The sequence below is a fragment of the Ornithorhynchus anatinus genome, chromosome 2, assembly GCF_004115215.2.
Source record: "Ornithorhynchus anatinus isolate Pmale09 chromosome 2, mOrnAna1.pri.v4, whole genome shotgun sequence".
Taxonomy (NCBI): Eukaryota; Metazoa; Chordata; class Mammalia; order Monotremata; family Ornithorhynchidae; genus Ornithorhynchus; species Ornithorhynchus anatinus.
The window spans coordinates 19,288,484-19,302,697 of NC_041729.1; positions in this window are offsets into that span (position 1 = coordinate 19,288,484).

Consider the following 14,214-nt stretch of genomic DNA (forward strand, 5'->3'; position numbering starts at 1 on the left):
TCTCCCAAAGCCTCTGCTCAGAAAGAGCTGCCCTTTTCCTATGGCAGATAGGTCTGTCTGCTGCTCTTTCTTTCAAAAGCCCACTTGAATAACACATAATCTGAGCCTGCTCTTCCCTGCTTCCTTGAAATGTTTCCACTGTTCTTCCTGATTTCAGAATGCCATTTCAGCTCTCCTTAGAGCGGGTTGGATAGCATTTATGACATCCATGCTATGCCCCCTGCCCTGCCCCAAGAAAAGTCCTGTGAGTCAGAAATTTGCCTGGCCTGTTGCATCACATTCATATGTGTAGATAGGAGCAATTTTCAGGTATCACTATAAAAAATTGTTCCCTTAAAAGGAATGTTTGCATTAACTTTTTCTTGATGGAATGTTAGCACTTTTCTTGGAGGGCTGATGTTAGTTTCAATAGACATTTGTGACTATATTGATTAAGTTTAGAAAGTAAGTTCTTTTAGGACAAACATTATGCCTAAAAATGTATTCTGAGAAGCACCCAGTACTGTACAAAGGGAATCTAGATACTTAGTAAAACATTGATTAGCTTAAATAATTGATGGGAACGCAGAAAACGTTAGTTTCTCTGAGCTCCTTTTAGGCAGGAAACGTATCTATCAACTTTGCTGTATTGTACTTTCCCAAGCACTTAGTACATTGTCCTGCACACAGTAAGCCCTCAAAAAATACCACTGATTGTTCTCCCGGTTTGTAACCAATAACCACACAGCTAGTTGTTGTGTAAACTTCATGCAAAGGTTTGTGTTGTTGTTATATGTGATCTTGCGCTCCATAAGATACTCTTCCTCTAGACTGTAAGCTCCTGTAGACTGTTAGCTCCTTGTGGGTATGGAACATGTCTGCCAAGTCTGTTATATTTAGTCTCCCAAATGCTTAGTAAAGTGAAGACTCAGTTAAGTGGTCAATAAATACGATTAATTGATCTGGACTTTTTCAGTCCCCCATCCCTCTAGAAGTTCTAGAAGTTCAAAACTTCGAGAGGATCCAGAGTGAAGCGATGCAGCACATTTTTTTAGTAATTGTGATTCTTCTGGGTGACCCTTTCAAGAAAAGTGATGCAGTTTCTTTTTCATCAGGTTCTAACATTGGTCACCTCCCTACTGACAAATTTAACAACCCATCTAGAGATCTTTAGAAGGTGTGGGGGACATGGCTGTAGCCATAGACTCATAAAGTTGCCTTTAGTTTTCAAGATGATGTGTTGGTGGTGAGGCTGAATTAATGAATGTGTTGTTGAGAGAGACTCATTTGCACACAGGACCCATTGAAAATATACCTTTTATGGCCCCTTTGCATTTGAAGTGAGCATTGTTCAGACACCCATAGTTCAGAGGGGAAAGGTCTGTCATCCTGCCTACAGAACATGTGCTTGGATTGTTTTTGCAGTAGTGGCGATAGATTGCACTAAGCCATCTCACCTGAGTGCCCTGTGTTTAGTGGTACACACTGTGAAACAGCTGACTGTACTTTCCAAGCACTTAGTAGAGTGCTCTGCACACAGTAAGTGCTCAATAAATATGATTGAATGAATGAATGGGGAGAATGGGTGCAGGCTCTGGTCACGGAGTAGATTAGCTCTGAGAAGATCTCAGCAGCAGACTCCTCCTTGGTCTCACCCATTTGGTAAGCGATCATTGAGGAAGAAACTCAGATTGTTTTAGTAAGAGTGGCCAGAGCAGGCTTTTCTGCTTGCCAAAACAAGGGGGAAAAAACCAATCACCCCAAAGAACAACCTTAACAATAAAAAAAAATTGCAGTTGCACTTTGCACAACTAGAGAGACAGGAGCTAGAGAGTAGCAGCTAAAGAATCAAACTAGCACACATGCAGGCAAGGGGCCTTTGCAGTGTCCATAGATTGCTACCTCTGAGCAGATTTGGAACATCGGATTCCCAGCAATTTCTTGACTCTGTTACCACTCCTTTGTCACCTCAGTGCTGATGGAGGAAAGATCCCTTGAAAGCAATGTGCTATTTAGATGATCCCTACTTTATTAGGCCACACAGCCTCAGCCAGTGATGCAATCACAACTAAACATCCCATCGATCCATGTGCTACAAATGGATGCCACAATTTCTGGGGGAAGGGAATCTCATCATCCTGTAGTGACCTGGTCAGAGGAACTAAAGTTGGAAGTGACACTGTTTGCTGCCATCCTTAACCGTAGACTGAGGGTCCAATTCTCACGCTAGGCTATAAGGCTCTCCATCACCTTGCCCCCTCCTACCTCTCCTCCCTTCTCTCTTTCTACTGTCCACCCCGCACGCTCCTCTGCCACCCACCTCCTCACCGTCCCCCTTCTCTCCTATCCCGCCGTCGACCCCTGGGCCACATCCTCCCACTGTTCTGGAATGGCCTTCCTCCTCACCTCTTCCCCTCTTCAAAGCCCTACTTAGAGGTCATCTCCTCCAAGAGGCCTTCCCAGACTGAGCTTCCCCTTTTCCCTCTGCTCCCTCTGCTGCCCCTCTATCCCCCCTTCACCTCCCCTCAGCTGTCCCCTTCCCCCCTTCCCTCTGCTCCTTCCCCTCTCCCTTCCCCTCAGCACTGTGCTCGTCCGCTCATTTGTATATATTTTTTATTATCCTATTAATTTTGTTAATGAGATGTACATCACCTTGATTCTATTTATTGCTATTGTTTTAATGAGATGTACATCCCCTTGATTCTATTTATTGGTATTGTTTTTGTCTGTCTCCCCAGATTAGACTGTAAGCCCGTCAGTGGGCAGGGACTGTCTCTGTCTGTTGCTGATTTGTACATTCCAAGTGCTTAGTACAGTGCTCTGCACTTAGTAAGCGCTCAATAAATACTATTGAATGAATGAATGAGTCCTCAATTGCTCAGCTGATACTAAGGTGTTTTAAGACACACCTGTCTCTGGGGGTTAGGTCAAAATTCTACGAATGGGATATAGCTGTAAGTTCCATCTCTAGACCGTAAACTCCTTGTGGGCAGGGAACGTGTCTACCAACTCTATTATATTGTACTCTCCCAAAGGCTTAGTTCAGTGTTCTGCACAGTAAGCGCTCTATAAATACAACTGATTGATGATATATCATTTAGCGATATTTACATAAGTGCTGTGGGGTTGAGGGGGGTGGGTTGCGTACCAAATGTCCAAAGGTCACGGATCCAAGGGCATAGACAACACAGAAGGCATAGATGATGCAGTGTGTTGTAATTTTAATGTTTGTGGAGTCTGGAACTGTTTTTGCTTTTTTCTCCTTGTCTGTCATCCTTTTTAAATGTTTCCTCCAAAGAGCCACTCCTTGTTTGATAGCAGTGCATCATGCTGATCTCTTCTCAGCTTTTGGATGCAGCATTTTTTGAAGCTTTTGTTTTTCCATGTCCCTAAGACATTTCCTCTGCCCTCCTCGATTTAATTTCTCAATTTCAGCTCTATATCATGTGACCATCTCCAAGAGAAAAGGCAAGCTGTCCTTCCCATTCCCATCCTCTGGGCATTTTTAACCCTGTATTCACACTTGCTATTGTTCCAAATACTACACTACCAAGATCTGAGTGATGTATTGACAACTCATTAAGTTCCTAGGGAGACTTTAGATGATTAAAGCCAAAAGCAAGATTTTTCAAGAGTTGGAATGATCACTCTACTATTCTCTTACCCTTTTTTATGGTATTTGTTAAGTGCTTATGGTGTGCTAGGAACTGTACTAAGCACTGGAGTAGAAACATGTTAATCAGGTTGGATAGAGTCCAAGTCCCACATAGGGCTCACAGTCTTAACCCCCATTTTACAGATGAGATAACTGAGTCTCAGGGAAGTTAAGTGACTTGCCCAAGGTCACAGAGCAGCCATGTGGCAGAGCCAGAATTGGAACCAAGGTGCTCTGACTTACAGGCCCGTGCTCTCTCCACAAGGCCACAGTATTTCTCCCAAGTCCCATCTCCAAGAGGTCTGCCCACAGTAAGCGCTTAGTAAACACCATTGATTGATTGATTGATCCTTTGGGTACAAAGACTAATTGTGTTTGATTATCTGGCTACCTAGAGCCTGGGATAAATTCTGCATTGGTTATGGGGGCTGCAAATCGGAGGGCTAGATTTGGTCTTCAGAAGGAAATGCTGCACCCTGACTCAGTGCCTGGACATTATAATGGGCTCAACCTTTCCCGTGGCTATCAGTCTCCTTTGGAATTCAGTCCCTCTTGTCATCTGTTCTGATGATACTTTAGGAAGTCACTGAAGGATTACTTTTTAGTTTTTTTCCCCTGCTCCAAAGCTTGTAAGTTACCAGTCAGCCCTAGGGATCCACCAACAGGCATTCATCTGAAATTCTGAATTACTTCTGCATCCAAAGTTTTTGAGACAATCCAAGCATGTCCACCACTGAGCCTGACTTCCTAAATTTTGCTGTAGCTTGCTACACAGGACTGAAAGACTAATTATAATATGTCTTGCCTGTTGCTTTAATAATCATAGCAACATCAGTTTCATTTTCAATTCAGCAAAATGAGAAATGGTAACTTGCTTTTGATTGTAATAATAACGATAATTGTTATGATAATTGATATGTAATAATAACGATGGTACTTTTTAAGCACTTACTCTGTGCCATACATTGTTCTAAGCCCTGGGGTAGATACGAGGTAATCAGGTTGTCCCACGTAGGGGTCTCAGTCTTAATCCCCATTTTACAGATGAGGTAACTGAGGCACAGAGAAGTGAAGTGACTTGCCCAAAGTCAAACAACTGATAAGTGGCGGAGCCGGGATTAAAACCCACAACCGCTGACTCCCAAGTCCCTGCTCTTTCCACTAAGCCACGCTGCTTCTCATTGAATGTAATTGATTGAAATTGCCACCTGGACCACCTTATTCTCCACTGCACCACCAGCCCGCTTGGACTCTGAGATCTGCTTGCAAGGCCACCCAGGCTGTAGGGTGAGCTGTGGGGCTGTCAAAGCTCTAGATGTTTTCTTTCAGTCAGGTCAATATATTAATGCAGTTGACTCAGAGGTAGGACTAGTAAGTAGCCAGTTATATTTAGTGAGTGATTTCTGTGTGCAGAATACTGTATGAAGTATTTGGGAGAGTTCAGTACAACAGTGTAACAGGCACATTTCTTGCCCACGAGGAGTTACAGCCTAGAAGTGCATGCTTCCTACTGGTGCTTAGTGCAGTCTTCCTACAGACTAGTAGTGTATGTTTCTGTTATTGTGGGTTAGATCTAAACATCCGGCCCAGTGGAGCGGGAGCTGGGTGTTCAGTTTCATCTGCAGCAGCAGCATCTTCTGAATGCCTGTTGTGTTTAGAGTACTGCACTGGGTGATTTGGGAACATACAAATTTGGCATCGTGGCCAAAACAGAACTTTCTACTGAAAAAATTCCTTTAAGAAAAACATAGTTGTCTGCCATGGACCCATTAGCAGTGTCTTTTTTTGAAACAAGATTAAAAGGGAGGAAAATCAAAGTAGCCCAATGGAAAAAGCACGGGCTCAGGACTCAGAGATCCTGGGTTCTAATCCTAGCTCCACCACTTGCTGTGTGACACAGGGGAAGTCACCTAACTTCTCAGGGCCTCAGTTTCCTCAGCTGTAAAATAAGGATTCAATACCTGTTCTCCCACTTACTTAGACTGTGAACCCCAAATGGGATAGGGATTTTCTTGTATCTACCCCAGCATTTAGTAAAGTGCTTGGTTTATAGTGAGCACTTAACAAATACCACAATTATTATTATTTATTATGCTGATCAATTCCTATTAACAGTGCCAACAAACCCAAACAAATTCCTGATTGTCAGTGGAATATGAAATAATTGATTTTCACCATACTCCTCTGTCATTCTCACTGGGGCTTGTATTTCATAGATTGGTGTCAGTGATCCCACACCTATAGAGAAGTTACTGGGTAGAAGGTGATTCCCTTGCATTAGAGTTAGTCCATTTACTAAGACAGAAGGTCATTGAGAATCTAAGATGGCAGGCAGTGCAGGTGAAAGATGACAAGTGTGGTGACTCTGATTGGCAATCCAGGGGAGCACATGTGTGCAGGAGAACATTAACCAACACGTTGACTGTGGTACCTCTGAATGTGTGAGGGGCCCTGGCCAGTGAATGAAGAAATAGTTTCATAGACCTGAATATTTGATGTGAACAGGTTTTCCTCTTGAAAAATGTGTTCAAGAGCTTTTTACCAGAGAAGAGATGGCACAAAAAGGAAAACCTCCATGCTTAGGAATATGGATTTCTCCATTGTAATTACCTGGCTGCCAGCTGCCAGAGGGTTTGCCTACTGTGTTTACCAAGAGAGTTTGTGGAAAAGATGACATTGTGTGACAGCTTCCAAAGCTACATCTGGGCTCATAATAACAACCTCAGGTATTTATTTACCTAACATGCTGGTTCTTCCAAATACTTCATGGTCATAAGGGAATCTACTATACATGGCTGGGAGACCTGTGAACTTGTTTACCACATACTTTCAGAGGCTAGGCCAATAGAACCTCACAGAGGTGACTTAACTGGTTTAAAGAAAAGGAACAGTTTGTTATCAAGGCTTGGTTGAGATAGCTGGGATTTTGGGCTCCAGGGTCTTCGTTCTTCTCACTAGGCAGCCCATTTCCCTGAACCACCCCCATTCTGTGTTACATTCATCTGTCTGGAAGAGCAGTTTTTTAAAGAGACTTATTTGGAAGGATTGAGAGGCTCAGGAAAATGTTCCCTTTGAATCTCTGGTTCCCAAAGTTTTCTTTCTCTTTGATTTCTGAGTTTTTATGTTTACAGCTAACTTTCTCTTCCCCCACCTCTCAGGAATTCTTTATCCTTGCCATGTCTCCATCCCCTTTTGTAGTTCCCTACTCCATTCCATAATAATCTCTCCAGTCAAGGGAGAAGCAGTCCCAAACTAATCTCTCTTTTTCCCATGCTATTCATTCATTCATTCATTCATTCATATTTATTGAGCGTTTACTGTTTGCAGAGCACTGTACTAGGCACTTGGAAAGTACAATTCAGCAACAAATAGAGACAATCCCTACCCAACAATGGGCTCACAGTCTAGAAGTGGGTAGACAGACATCAAAACAAATAAACAGGCATCAGTATAAATAGTTATAGATATAAACACATCATCAATAAAATCAATAGAATAATAAATACATGTATATACAAGTGCTGTGGGGCAGGGAAGGGGGTAGAGCAGAGGGAGGGAGTCGGGGTGATGGGGAGGAGGAGCAGAGGAAAAGGGGAGCCTATGCAAATAACCCTATGCAGATACCATGGACTGCCTGAAAAACAAACAAATAGATTTTGGAGCAAATTAAACCAAAGTGGTCTTTGGAAGACCAAATGACTCAACTTAGATTAACATATTTTGGACACATAATCAGGAGGACTAATTCTATGGAGAAGGCACTAATGCTAGGAAAAGTCCAGGAAAAACCTGGAAGAGGCAGACCAGCAGCTAGATGGATAGAGACCATAACAACAATAATAGAAGAATCATTAGAAAGGTTGCAGATTGTGGCAGAGGACAGGATGTCCTGGAGAAAGTATATCCATGGAGTCACTATGAATCAGAAATGACTCGACGGCACTTAATAATAATAATAATAATAAATATGCCCTCCCTTCCACGTCTCCTTTGCACTTGGGTCTCTTCCCCTTAACCACTTTGGTACTCATCCCATGCCAAGCCCCACAGCATTCAAGTACATTTCCTTATGCTCAGCCTCTTTCCCTTCCTGAAATTTATTTTGCTTTTTCCCCCATTAGACTGTAAGTTTCTAGAGGTCATGGATCATGTTCCCAACTCTACTGTACTCTCCCAACCATTTAGTACAGTGCTCTGCAGACAGAAACACTCAATAAGAAACATTGATTGATTGGGATTCTGGGGTCACTTCCTGTTCAGTCCTCCTGGGATGTTGAGGTCCTGTCCCCTCTCTGTTCTTCTCTGACTCTGGAGTGGCCCCAGGCCCCATCTCTCATGGTTTCCAAGGGGTTCTCAGGCTCCTGACAAAGAGGTTAGAATATTCTCCTTCATACAATGCATTTCCTTTTTTTTTTTGTTTTAAGGAAAGCACTTATTCTATTCACTGGGATTTACTGGCCTCTGCCGCAGCTGATCCCCTCAGTCCTGTTTCTGGTCCTCTTGGAGTGTTCCTGCACTCTCCTGTAATTTCAGTCTCAATTACAGTCATAAACAGAGCTGTTCTCGGGGATCTTTTCAAGAGCAACCTCCTCTCCTGATGAAGACACATTTTTTTCTGACCTCTGTATCAAGACCTCTTCCTTCCTGACAGTTCTGTTTAAGTCCCTTGTTTAACGCTTTGTGGCCTCTACGTTCTTTCATCTATGAGGACTACTCCTGATCACTCTATTTTTCTAGTTTGGGGTCTCCCACTCTCCCCTCTCCTGAACCCTCTGATACATTCTGAGTAAACATATATCACGCTATACCCTGTTCCTTTCCTTCAGACTATCCCTTCTTTTAGCATCTTACTTCAGCCTTTCTCCTCTTTCCCCAAATCCTGGATCCCATTAACTTTTCTTCTTGGGGATCCAAGTGGACTGTGGAGGACTTTCTGGTGCCCCTGAGCTTGCTTAGAAAACCCACCTCTAAGACTGTTTCTGACCCTTAAGGATAACTTTTTCTCCTTTCCTATATAATTTTCTGCAGTTTGTATTACCATATGCTATGTATATGATAATAAATCGCGTAGCCAGGGCTGGGGTTTAGACTTAGACTGAGATTCTCCCCTCCAGGAATTTCATCCATAAATCACTACTCCAGATGGACCACTCAGTTCAGTGTCAGGAAACCTACAGGCTCTTGCCTAAGGCACCCTCCAGCGCTTAGGGGTTACTTAATGGAAGGCATTCCTGTCATCAGTGGCTCCACAGTAAGGAAGTCAAATGGCAGGTTCTGTACCTATAAATAAGGGGCAGGACTTTTGTTGAGAAAAGGACCAAGTGAATTGAAGAGCAGTTTCACTGGGCTAGGGCCAAGCAAACTCCAGCCACAAAGCCTATCAAAGAAACTGGCAGGTAATGAAAATGTCAAATTTAAAGATGAAACGGAATGAGTCAGTGCAGCTGATAGTTTCACCATAAGCCTCTTGTTTTTAATACGAAGGAACAGGAAGAGAGATGAGAGAGAGTCAGTACTAAACCTGCCGGAGAAGCCAGAGTGCAGTGAAATCCCAGGCCAAACTAAGGCCATCTTGCCACTGGTATTGTTCTCTTGGTCTTACTAGTGTGGCCATTAATTCAGCACCCTGATGTAGCAATTACTTGGCGAGTTGGTATTTACAAAATGCTTTCATCTGAGGCTCTCAAAGCACTTTGTGGCAAGGAGTATTATGGCTACTGTTTCATAGCTGGGGAAACTGGAACAGTGGGAAGTGTTCCAGGTCAGGTTAAGTCAGTGACCCAAGCTGCTGAGAAGACTCTACCTCTCAAACCAGTTGGGGGGAGTTCTGTGGCCCCGATGGGGATGTCCTGAGGGTCAGCACTGAAATAGGCTCCTTGTACTTAAGCCAGAGAGAGATTTGAAATTGTGACACAGGGCCCTAGTGACTTTATTTGATTGAAGAATGCTTGTCAAGTGGGGTTCCCCTTCCCATGGGTTTGGAACATTCTGTGGAAGGCTACTGAACAGGCCAAAAATGTGCATTAAGGGTGGGGCAGGTGTTCTCATACTTCAGCCCTGATACTTCAGGCCATGGCCTTACAAGATGGAGAGCACCAGTGAAGAAGGGAAGTCTGAGAAAACATCAACACCATTAACCATAATGGACTCTGACCCTCCCTTGAACAGTTTGTCCTATCATGAATCTTGGTTTGGTTGCTTCATCACCCAACTCTCCATTATTAGAATACCTATTCTGCAGAATTTCTCTTGCTGCCCGTTTGGATGACACACCCCAATGACCCTTATCCCATGACCATCCATGAATAAAGTGAGATATAGGAAGTGGAGGAAGTATTCAGCCACTGGAAGGCAAACACGGTCTCTGCCTTAGAGATTGACATGTTTATCAGCCAGCAGACTGGGATTGTTTATCTGATGAGCAGGTGGACTCAAGAAAGAAACTAATTAGTACCTCTTGGCCTTACTCCTAGTTTTCACTCCATTATAGGTGTTACATTCAGTATAATTAAGTGATTGCTTATGACAAGCTATTCTGGGTTTACAGAATGTTCAGGTTTTAGCAGGGGAAGCAGAGAGGAACCAATCCTAGTGGAAGGAGTGACAGGATCAATTCAGGTCTCCAATCCAATTGGTTTCCCTATTTCCTTGGAATCACCCATTTAGGATTCCCAGAGAGACCCAGCCTCTGTTCAGTCCCATTGTGGTAAGGCCAGTGGGGAGACTAACACAGTAGGGGAGTTGTATAGGGTAGTGGTTATCAGTATGGTGTTAGAGAAAGTTGTAAACAATTTATATTCTGCTAAACTTCAGTCACTCCCCTTGTTCAGGGCAGATGAAATATGGGGTCTGAATCTTGGCAGCCAAGTGATCTCATCTGGCCAGCCAGTGGTGAAGATAAGTATATTTGCATCTAATTATAGATATCAGTCGAGGGGGTAACTAGGTGTTTTCTGCAATAGAATAAAGTTGTTAGAAGACTAAGGAATTAAACAACTGCAATACAGGAATCAGAGAGAGGAACCGAAGCACTGTGTGAAAAAAATATATCTGCTAATATTTTTCTCTTTTAAACTTGAATTTGGGTAATTAGATTTCTACTATTCTCTGGGCATTTGATTACTTTTCCTTGTTTAGGTTCAGGTTAGCCAACAAATGCACCTGGAGAGAAGAGAGAACTGTGCCCTCAAACCAGCAGGAGATGAGGTAATTAGATAACATTTTGTAGCTGGAGAATTCTGTGGCACATAAGTGATGCAGATGGGAACAAAACTAAATTCCAAAGACCCAAGCCAAGTCCAGCTGCCATGTCCCAGATTCTGAACAGCTAAAATAGTCCCTAAGCAACATTTTCTAGAGGGCCTCCCCTCATCCTGAGATTGGAAGGCAAAATTCTCGGATCCCATTCCTGGCTGTGGCACATCCTTGTTGTGATAAGCAATCACTCAGTTTCCTTAGCTGTAGGACACCTGCTGCTTCTCAAGTATATGCTGCTTAATTACAGGGTGATGATCAAGTGCGGTGATCAGTATTATCTGTCCAGAACTGTAAAAGTAGAGGGCCCACAGGAAGATAATTGGGGTCAGACAATTAATCTGTCCTGTCAAGGAAGAAACATCTCCCCTCAGCAGCACATAGCATGAAACAGAGCAAACAAACAGTTCAGGGCATGGACTACGTGAAGCCCAGAATATAATACAGAGCAAACACATGGTCTTTTTCACTCAGTGGGGTTATTAGAGAAAGGATCTGACCCAGTCAGAGAGGATTGACATTAGGTGGGACAGCAACTACTCTTCCATTTCAGTCCTTGTTTTGATCCTGATTTTCTTAATCACACTCTGGACTTATCCTATGTGCACCTTTGTTTCCTGTTTCCTGTCTGATTCCTGAAACTTAGAGAAAACACCTTGTTGAAACTCCTACTCGTTACTCAACTCATGAGTCAGTTGGGGCCTAAACTGACATTTACAATTTAATACTCCCAATTTCAGAGACCTGCCTAGACATTCCTGAGACTATGTTAGGACTATTTTCTTAACTTCTTTCTGTATTTCCCCATTCCATCCAGCCTTCTCAGCCAGCATTTATTTTAAAATGCTACTCACCCAGTCCATGAACTACTTTGGGCATCTATCCTAGAGCATCTGCCATTTCTGCCAGCCTCTCAGCATTGCCCTGCTTAGGCCCTGGGCCTTGCCAATCCTTTGCCAGGATGGCGCAAACCAGAGAGGATAGATTCCACTTTGCAGCATTTGATTTGCCATTATTTTCCCAAATGCAGAATGGGAATCAGTTTTTCCAAGGGAGTCATTCCTACAGCTGATGTTAGCAGATGTTGGTCTGTCAGCTTTGAGGGACGTGAGAACACATGCTAGAGCAGCATGTCATTGGAGAAGTGTTTGGAATGGATTTCTCCAAGCAAAAATGACTAAGAAGGACAAGAAGAATGAATAAAATAATTATTGATGAAATGCTATGCGAGTACCATAAAATTGCTGTTTATATATTTTCTCTCTTTTCTTGGCATCTCAGTGAGTTCCTCTTCAAACAATTCTGCCTTGGCAAGAGCCTTCAGAAGCTACTTCATTCATTCAATCATAGTTATTGAGCGCTTACTGTGTGCAGAACACTGTATTAAGTGCTTGGAAAGTACAATTGGGCAACAGATAGAGACAATCCCTACTCAACAATGGGCTCATAGTCTAAAATGGGGAGACAGACAACAAAACAAAACAAAACAAGTACACTGTCATCGATAGCATCAAAATAGATAAATATAATTATAGATATATATACACATCATTAATAAAATAAATAGAATGATAAATATGTACAAATATGCACAAGTGCTGTGGGGCGGGGAAGGGGATAGAGCACAAGGAGGGAGTAGAGGCAATGGGTGGGGGAGGAGGAGCAGAGGAAAAGGGGGGCTCAGTCTGGAAAGGCCTCCTGGAGGAGGTGAGCTCTCAGTCAGGCTTTGAATGGGGGAAGAGAGCTACTTCTCTACTGTGGGAAAGATGCTGCTGCACTAGCAACATCAATAAATCAGTCACTGGTATGTATTGAGTGCTTACTGTGTTCAGAGCACTGTACTAAGTGCTTGGGAGAGTACAGTTTAGTAGAGTTGGTAGACACGATCTCTGCCTATAACAGGCTTCTAGACAGTGAGCCCATTGTGGGCAGGGATTGTCTCTCTTTGTTGCTGAATTTTACTTTCCAAGTGCTTAGTACAGTGCTCTGCACACAGTAAGTGCTCAGTAAATACAACTGAATGAATGAACAAGCTTTCAGTGTAGGGGTAACATCTTAAATGTAGAAGCAGTGTGGCTTAATGAATATAACACAGGCTTGGGAGTAGGATTCTCTCTTGGGGATTAAGTCTGTGAGCCCCATGTGGGACATGTACGGTGAGTAGTCTGACAAGCTTGTATTTAGCCCAGAGTTTAGTACAATATGTGGCACATAGTAAGCGCTTAATAAATACCATAAAATATTGTAATCATAGCAGACAGGCATTCTTTATTTTGAAAAGGTTTTTACAGGAGAAGAATCTCACTTTTTCTATTTCTAGTTAAGAAGAGTTCCTAGCAAGGCTGGTTTCTAAGCTGTTTACTTAATTATAATTGAAGTATGCTGTGCCACAGTTTGCAGACTAATCAGTACAGTCATCAGCTACTGTATCGATACTTGAAGAGCAATTACCCTGAGGGAAGGGCCTCCTTAGAAATGACCATGTGGGCCTCCATATTTATCCCATGATTTTTTTTTCTTAATTGCCTGGGCTACCAGTCCCACTGCTTCTCCAGGAATCCAGCTGTGATCCTGTTGCCTCCTACTTCTTTCCTCCCACTTAAGGATAATGTCACTGGAATTTGACTGCCGGGTTGGTAAGTGGTGAAGGAAGTGAGACAGCTCTCCCTGGGTGATTACGATTCATACAGGGAAGACAATTCAGTCCTTGTCAGAGAGAGAACAGAGAAGCTAGCAGGCCCTGTTGGTTTCATAGAAGAACTTGTATCAACGTCACCTTCCATTCTTATTTATTTTGCTTCCGTGGCATATTAGTTCCTACCTACCCCTCTGGTGAGAAGCAACGTCATCTGTGAATGGAGCATGGGCCTGGGAGTCAGAGGACTTGCATTCTAATCCCGGTTCTGATGTGTATATATCTGTGATTTTATTTATTTTGATGGTATTGATGCCTGACTACTTGTTTTGTTGTGCTGCCTCCCCCTTTTAGACTGTGAGCCCATGTTGGGCAGGGACTGCCTCTGTCTGTTGCCGAATTGTACATTCCAAGCACTTAGTACAGTGCTATACACACAATAAGCACTCAGTAAATATGATTGAATGAATGAAGGAACTTAACAAATACTACATTTATTATTATTGTTATGGCACAAATGCCCTCTTAACTTTTCCCCTTTTCCCAGACACCTGATGCTTTGTCACTTTTTCTTGCCATTTTTCCTTGTCCAGGTCATGCCCCTATGACTTGATGGAGGGATGCTAATGGTGCTTGAGACTTGGGCCCTCACCTTGCAGCTTTGATCAGTCTTGATTCAGTTGTTTTGATT